The 8,003-nt window shown below is 39.7% G+C and overlaps 1 pseudogene; it reads right to left on the bottom strand.

The window, feature by feature from the left end:
- Window positions 1–5,029: 5,029 nt before the first annotated feature.
- LOC145890324 (uncharacterized) lies at window positions 5,030–6,167 on the bottom strand (annotated as a pseudogene).
- Between the last annotated feature and the right edge of the window lie 1,836 nt (window positions 6,168–8,003).

Raw genomic sequence — 8,003 nt, 5'->3', positions numbered from 1 at the left:
ACATAATTTAATTCACAAAGATCCGTAAATAAACCGGAAACAAAATTAGATCCTCGATCTGTTGTTATACGAAGAGGAACTCCATGCCGCGAAATCCAATTGAGTAGAAATGCATCAGCACAATTACTAGCAGAAATGTTAGTGAGAGGAATAGCTTCTAACCACCTTGTGAATCTATCAATGATAGTAAAGATATAGCTATAACCATTAGAATTTGGTAAAGGTCCTACGACATCCAAATTAAGATCGGTAAAACGCTCCTGTGGCTCAATATAACTTCCTAGCGGCGCAGTGTTATGCCTTTGTACCTTTGCGGCTTGACATTGTAAACAAGTTTTACACCACTCATGGATATCTTTTCTCATACCTGGCCAAACGTACCGTTCTCCAATCAATTTCTCAGTAATTCTAATTCCAGCATGTGATAAAGAATGAACCGTGTTGAAAATTTGTTTTCTAAAACCAGTAGGAACAACCAACCTAAAAACACCTGTGGAAATATCTCCAATGAGATCGACATTAATTTCTGGCCATCTTCGTTTCACAAGTTGAAGAGACCTACAATCCTGTTCTAGCAAGTTCTGAAAGCGCAAAGTGTCCTGTTCTACTGACAACTCGTGAAAGTCGATTGTCTCCGGAAATTGACAAACAATCCGCGACAACATTTTGTAAACCTTGGATGTGTTCAATCTGAGATGTAAATTGTGAAATGTAATCAAAATGCCGTTCTTGACGTGGTGAAAGATTGTCAGACATGGAGTGAAACGCTTTTACCAATGGCTTATGATCGGTGACAACATTGAAATCTCTACCACGTAATAAAGGTTTGAAATGCCTTATTGCTTCATAAATAGCCAACAATTCTCGGTCAAACGTCGAGTATTTACTTTGAGCGGAATTCAACTTCCGAGAGAAAAATGCAAGTGGCAACCATTGACCATTCTCAAACTGATTTAACACCGCTCCCATAGCAAAGTTACTGCAATCGCAAACCAATGAAAACTTGCCATTAAACTTTGGATAATGTAGCATGGTTTCCGTGCTCAACAATTCCTTAGCTTTGTCAAACGCCACTATTTGTTCAGGGGATCAATCAATGAATTTGCGTTTCCTGAAGGCTTTCTGCAACATGGCCGTTAAGACTTGGGTATGTTCAGCGCAGTGTGGAATGAATCTTCTATAGAACATTAGCATGCCAAGAAATTTACGTAATTCTTCTATCGTTTTAGGCCTTGTTTTCTAACGGGTGAAAACCATGACAAGTGACTTGATGTCCCAAAAATTCTACCTCTTCGACACCGATTCAACAAGCGTTCGGTCATCGGGTCCAAACCATTTCTTGCATCCAACAACGACAACATCTCATGTAATAACTCGGTGGGGCGTCTACCTTTCAATGACGTCTCATTCAACAACTGATTAAGACGACTTATTTCGCTTTTTTCATAAAACGTAATAAGCGCATTCTTTAAAGCAGAGTATGGTTCATCATGAGCTCTACTCAAAACCACGTGGCCAACTTTAGAAATTTGTTCCTCACCAAGGCTAGACACAACGTAATTAAACATCTGCGACTCGCCACTAATTCCACAGCTTCCCAATGTCTGCTCAACGCTTTTGAACCACGCTCGAGGCATGCTCGTCTAAACAGCAGGCAAAGTAAGCTTTGGAACACTTGGCGTCGGCACTAATCCTCTTCGCGACATTCTGACTGGAGATGTACTAGGGGATCGAGTCAACTTAGGTAAGCGCTCGTCGGCTGGATTCACACGACTGCTAAAATCATCAGGCAACGTCGAAAATCGTTGCGAACCTGATGGTCCAGCATGTGGTGATTTTGCGCGCACCGGGCCTAGCCGTGTATCAATCATGCGACAATCGTCCCGCATCGCTTCACGAACCTTATCTAACTCGTCTGGTGTGAAACGAACCCTTCCGCGCGAAGGTGTTTTTCGCAAACTACCTGGCTTGTCCGATTGTTTAAACGGAAACCAACTCATTCTGATACTAAGAAAAGCGACACACAAACAAAAATAAAATGAAATATTGTACAGTACCGTGACAAAGGAGCGTCTGGGAACGTAGTTTCCGAAGAAGCGGTTCTCGACGATCCTCCAAGAAGATAGATTCAGTTCTGGTAAGAGCAAAAAGACTTGTGAGACTCGCAAGAATGCAATTCAGTAGAATATTTTTCAAAAATAAACGGAACAAACCAACTTGGTAAGAGCAATTGTGATCACGTCGGGGTCACCAGTGCAGCGTACAAGTAAGATTCCCAGTCGCTGCTTTGCTGAAGCTAAAGTCTGTTTGCGTGTTCTTGCTGATATAGACTACTGAATTAAAAGCTCCGTGAACAGACTTCTTTATTAATGGAAACACACGATTGCAATTACCAGGTGGCTTAAGTTTAACTTGTTTCAAGCGCGTTTAACACGTGACTGAATTGCAGCGAATTTAACTATTAAAAGAACGTGCGAACGTTTACAGCGCGATGGGAAGAATAACGACAGGGCCGAGAGAATACGAGCGACTGAGAGAGCGAACAATTACTACGAGGGCGTTTTATAACAAACATTCAGGAAAAACGTGGTTGTCCAGCAGGGTATCAGCAGCTTGGTTTGAACTCTGCAGGAAGGCTTAGCTCCGCCTGCATCCTTTCCGTCTAGTGTTCCAGTATTGAATTTCAGGAAACATGCGGCGTGGTCAGAACTAGGCCAGGGAAAACATGCGTGTTGCCACAGGCTGCATGTTTTGGGTTTACATTAGAACGTTGTTTGGAAATGTTCAGCTGGCCTAAGGTGTATCCATATTAAACCACGCGGTTAAAATACGTGTTGGCAGAAAAACGAACATTAGTCTTAGATTGAATTTTTTGTAAACTTACTTAGAAAGAGCCAACAATGGTTCATTTCAGGTATATAGATTTCACCTGCATTGTCAGTCTCTTATTTCAATAATCTGACAGTGCCTTTGTGGGTGATATAAATATCCTTAACTCTGTTGTATATTCATGATTTGGGAAGCATTACTTCAACATTACTTAAATAAATACTTTTAGCTTGTTTGGGATGATTTTGAAAAAAGAGTTGGCATGAAACGCAAGAAAAGTCAAGGAAAAGAATGTCATCAACCCCATCTGGAAGACTGAAAAAGTTTAACCCATTAGACACAAGAGACTTTGTACCATTCCCATTCGATGAGGTAAATCTTAACAACATTAAATTAGCTTGTGAAAAATATTACCAGGCTCCACAGGGAACATGTGATGTGGTCCATCATGCAGAAGACTGGACCAAGTCAAAGGCAAAAAGTTTCTTTACATCAGATTTTTGGAATCCTATCTAAAAACAAGAAGATATGTGATCCTACAAAGTCAGGCTATGTGCCCAAATCAATTTCCATTAGCACTTTACTTAAAGCTGGCAAAGTCATTAAAAACGAAGTTAAAATCATTTCAACACAACTAGAGTCTTTTTCATTGAGTGACAGTACATGGGTTAAAATGAGCAATTCAACATTACAAGTTTCCACTTCATCTTTTGCAAGTGGTGCATTTCGAAATGCGTATATGGCACACCAGTTGCCACCAACACAGTGGAAAGGAGAAAAACTAGTTTTAAAATTGTACAAACAGGAGGCAGTGGCTACTATAGAGAATGATATGAATATGTCTGTCGAAGATCATTGTCGAAAACAAGTCCAAATGCATGCTGTGGCCAGGCAAATTTCACAGAAATTGTCAGCAAAAGCACCAGTTGCTTTTGGTGAAACTCTAAAGTATGATGACATTTATTACTGAAAGCCCTGCTACCATTGAAGCTTTTTGTGAGGGAACGTTTGAAAAACATGTCAATAACGATGGTTCCTGCACCAAATTAACTGGCGATAAAGTTTGCTACCACAACTTTAACAGATGACAACTTCGAGGTTTTTTTCTGTGCTGGTAATCTATCAACAACTGCTATCGACAACTTTATCTGCCACCATGCTTGCAACAAATTTTGTGAAATGATGAAATTACCACCATTGCAACAAGAAGATGCTGAAAAGAGTCTGTCTGAAACCAAATAAGCCTGACTACATCTAAAATTTTACTACAATCAGGCTTATGACTTATCACATGTTGTGGTCTTGTTCTCCTTGTTTGCGTCACACTACAATCTGGGCTCAAAATAGTAAATAAAAATTATATTCTGAAATCCAAATAGCTTGATCGTCATTGTGTTACTGATCAAGATTCAATAAACATGAAGCAACACACAAGAATAGGAGCACACACACTGTATTTTGCCTGGTGGTTCTTGAGCCTCTGCACACAAGTGTACATGCAGTGTCATTCATGTTTCTTGGGTTTCTTTCTTCTGTTTTATTTAGTATTTTACAAAGCTTTGGTGGCATTCTCAATATTTCTATTCAACATACACTGCCATCCCAAAATGATATTTTGTACATGTGCCATTTTTTTATTGAACCAAATGCTTACATGTTACTGTAGTACAAATGAATGCTTGCAAAGTTATTACAATGTATCATCTTTTACAGCATTATTTAGTCAACACATCTAGGTTAATACTACACAAACATGGAAAGCAGTGGTTTAGTATCAACAGCTGGGACTCGTCTGTCATAAAATATGATAAACTCCTTGCATATGTTGGGAGTTGTTGCGCTCTTTGACACATACTATTGCCGTGCCACACTTTACATCACAAAAAAGCCAAACATATATTGAGGTTATCACAACTCCTACCTGGCCGCACCCTATCGTTTTGCATTGTGGATGAACCAGTCAGCGTCTAAACAGGTATTTGCGACTGTAAGGGTAAATAAAATTTTAAACAACCAGTGATAAGCAGCCTACATATGTACATGTTAAATTTCAATACATTTGGTTTAGGCATGTAAACAAAAACTTAATATTTGGGAATGAGAAGGTACAAAATTGGTGAATCCAAACTAAAAAAATCCAAAAAAAAATTAAAACAACTCATTGACCAAAACAAACTTGTGTTAGACAGTAGTAATGTTGTTACACAATAACAAATTTTAGTATCAACTGAGGGTTAGGTAAAAGTTCAGAACACCTTTTTTAAGTTCGTCATTAGGAGCAGAAAGCACACCAGATAATTCTGCAACTTCTTTAAGATCTTCTCTTGTAATTGAAAGGCCTTTGCAAGATGAACCATATGACTCCGGACAATCAAAAAGGTGGTCTGGAATTCCGGTTGGCAGATGAACATTGGTTTGATGTCTTATTCGGTGACTGTTCCAATTATTAACAAATATATCACACTCTCGGGCTACAATAGGTTCATAAACATAAAACAGAAGTTGACGATCCAATGCACAATGTGGATTGTATTTTCCATTAAGAATTAAGGACCTAAGCTGTGTTTTGAAAAACATCTCCAACCTTTCGTGGAGTTCCCTCCACCAACGCTCAATTTTATTGGTATTGGACGGCCCATATATAACACTATCTGTGGGGTCCACAAGGTCTTCAAGTTTGTTTCTTAAAAATGTGTGAATAGTTGCCATTTTACCAGTTTCAGTTCCCCTGTCAAGTCTCAAAAATCGTGGCATAATGTTCCATGTGTAAAGATATTCCAGATACTTTTTTCCGATTATTAATGGGTTAGAGTTGGAATAGGTTACAAAAAGAAAACAAAATTTTTCTGGAAAATGTGTCTAATGCACCATATATGGCAAGAGGAAAAGTATAATTTTGATAGCTTATCATGTCCATCCAAAGAAACCAAATAAAGTGGCCCATCACTTTTAAATGGTTGTTTGGGTTTTTTGATTTTTCTCTTGACATTTCTAAGAGCAACTCCTTCTGGATCTTTTTGTGCCAATACATGTTGCACCAAGTGTCTTGGAACAAAGATGTTATGATTGCATCTGAGTTTTTGGTTCATTGCCCTGTAACCTAATAGTTTGCCAGGACCTTGTAATTCCTTATCAACTGCATCACACACATCTTCAAGAGGTGTATCATAGCAAATATAAGAAATGTCAAAGAAACGAAGACGACGGTCCAAAGTTGCAATACTCCATCGATATTCACTGAACTTTTTTTTCACCAAACTTAGGATTTCCTTTCGCTTAAAATTTTTTGCAACACACTTTTGCAAACAGTTTTTCAGTCTAACATTTTGTTGCCACATTTTACGCAGATGGGTAATGGAAATAATTTATAACAGCATATACCTTAGCCAGCCTGCTGAGTATGGCAGCTGCATAAAAAACATCAAATGGTATTAGGAGATATGGATACACCTTAGGTCAGCTGCACACGTTGCCAAATTTTTCTCAACATTAACCTAAGGTCATAAAACATGCAGCCTGCCGTCGCCTAAGATGCTATAATCCGTAGCATTTGCTTCTTTTAACCGGATCGATTGATGTTTGCCACAGAAGAACTCTAGTCACCTAGAGAATTGTAGGACGCTTCCGAGGACAACTCCCAATTACTTTTTAATGTATGCATATGAATGAAGCACCTCAGACCGTTCGAGTTCGAACTCAGCTGGGCAACGCATACGATATCTATAGATTTTGATAGCGATGGGCCATCACGTAATTGATCCCATTTGTCATTGGGATGATAGCGCTGGGCCACGTGTAGTTTTGTTAATTGTGTTTTCATTTTTGTTTTGCATTTGTGTTTTCATTTCTGTTTTGTTTTTCAGTTGCGTTTTAATTTTTATTTTGTTTTTATTTGTTTTTTTATTTTCACATTTGTTTTTCGTTTCTGTTTTGATTTTTGTTTTTCATATGTGTTTTTTGAAACAGGCTGTTGATAGCAATGGGCCACCATAGTAAGCATACATTTCGCAAATTACTAGTTTTTGGGACCCAGTCTGTGATATTAGCCGACTTCCGATTTTTCTGTTATTTGTTATCAAGGTTTTTGTGACCTGTTATAACATATAAATAATACCCACCGAAACATTTAAAGTAAACATGTGCTGGATTGGAACCCATTCTATCATACAGCCTTTTATTGGCACTTAAAGAATAACCTCTACTGCTCTACCAAATGCTTAAAGTTGATTTTAATCATTTCGGTGGCAATAAACTTTGCGTATCAGTGTTGCATGCAGGAAAAAAGTTTCGAATAATTATGAAAACAATAAATTCGGCAAGTCGTAGCTGTCTGGCGCGGAGAATGGTGGCTGTTGTTATTTCTTCTCCGCTCCCGACCTCTGCCTGCAGTCTTCTTCGAAGATGTTGTAGGGTCTTGTTGTGCAGAGTCGGGGCTAAGACAGCTACTGCAGGATCCAAGGATTCGACAAGCCTGCCCCGCAGACGTTGTTTTGCAATGAAGCACCCTTCATGTAGAAGAATGCCCAGTCCGTGCTTTGTCGGAAGGTGTATAAAGTCATTGGAGAGACGGCGAACCTGTAGCTCCATCTCGGGATGATATGATGCCGCTGGAGGTCCGTTGTTATCTCCTTTTTTTGCATCTTGCAGGTCCCCTGAGGGCGGATGTTGATGCCCAAGTATCTCACCCACTCCCCGGGTTTAATGGTATTCACATGGTCCTCTTCGATGGTGTGGAATGGAGTGATCCGCACCCTGTGGGTTGAAGTCTTTCCCCGGGTGTGGGTGATCCCCAGTGAGAAACATTTCTTCACTTGCAAATATGGGGCGTCGAGGACGGTTTCTTCATCGACCCCTTCGTTCGGCAAGTTACGATCGGCCTCCAACCACTCCTCCGCTCTCTATCTACATTTGTAGGTCTTGTTGTGCAGTCCGAAAGGACCCAGGCTGACGCCTTGACTAGAGAGAAATAGTTACTCTCCCGCCGTTATCCGCGCTTGTTTGAATTTCTTCACTTTGACATTTAGAGGCATTTGGCTATTTCGCGATTGCCTCATGGAGTATCGAAACACTATATTGTTCGGTCTGCCTCCTTTGCAACGGTCCCTAACTAAACCAACCGCCCTGGCTACAAGTGTCCCCCAAGAAACGACCGAAATATTTTTACAAACACTTTG

Source organism: Ascidia mentula, chromosome 2 (assembly GCF_947561715.1).
Source record: "Ascidia mentula chromosome 2, kaAscMent1.1, whole genome shotgun sequence".
NCBI classification, from domain to species: Eukaryota; Metazoa; Chordata; class Ascidiacea; order Phlebobranchia; family Ascidiidae; genus Ascidia; species Ascidia mentula.
This window is presented reverse-complemented; position numbering and strand designations above follow the sequence as displayed.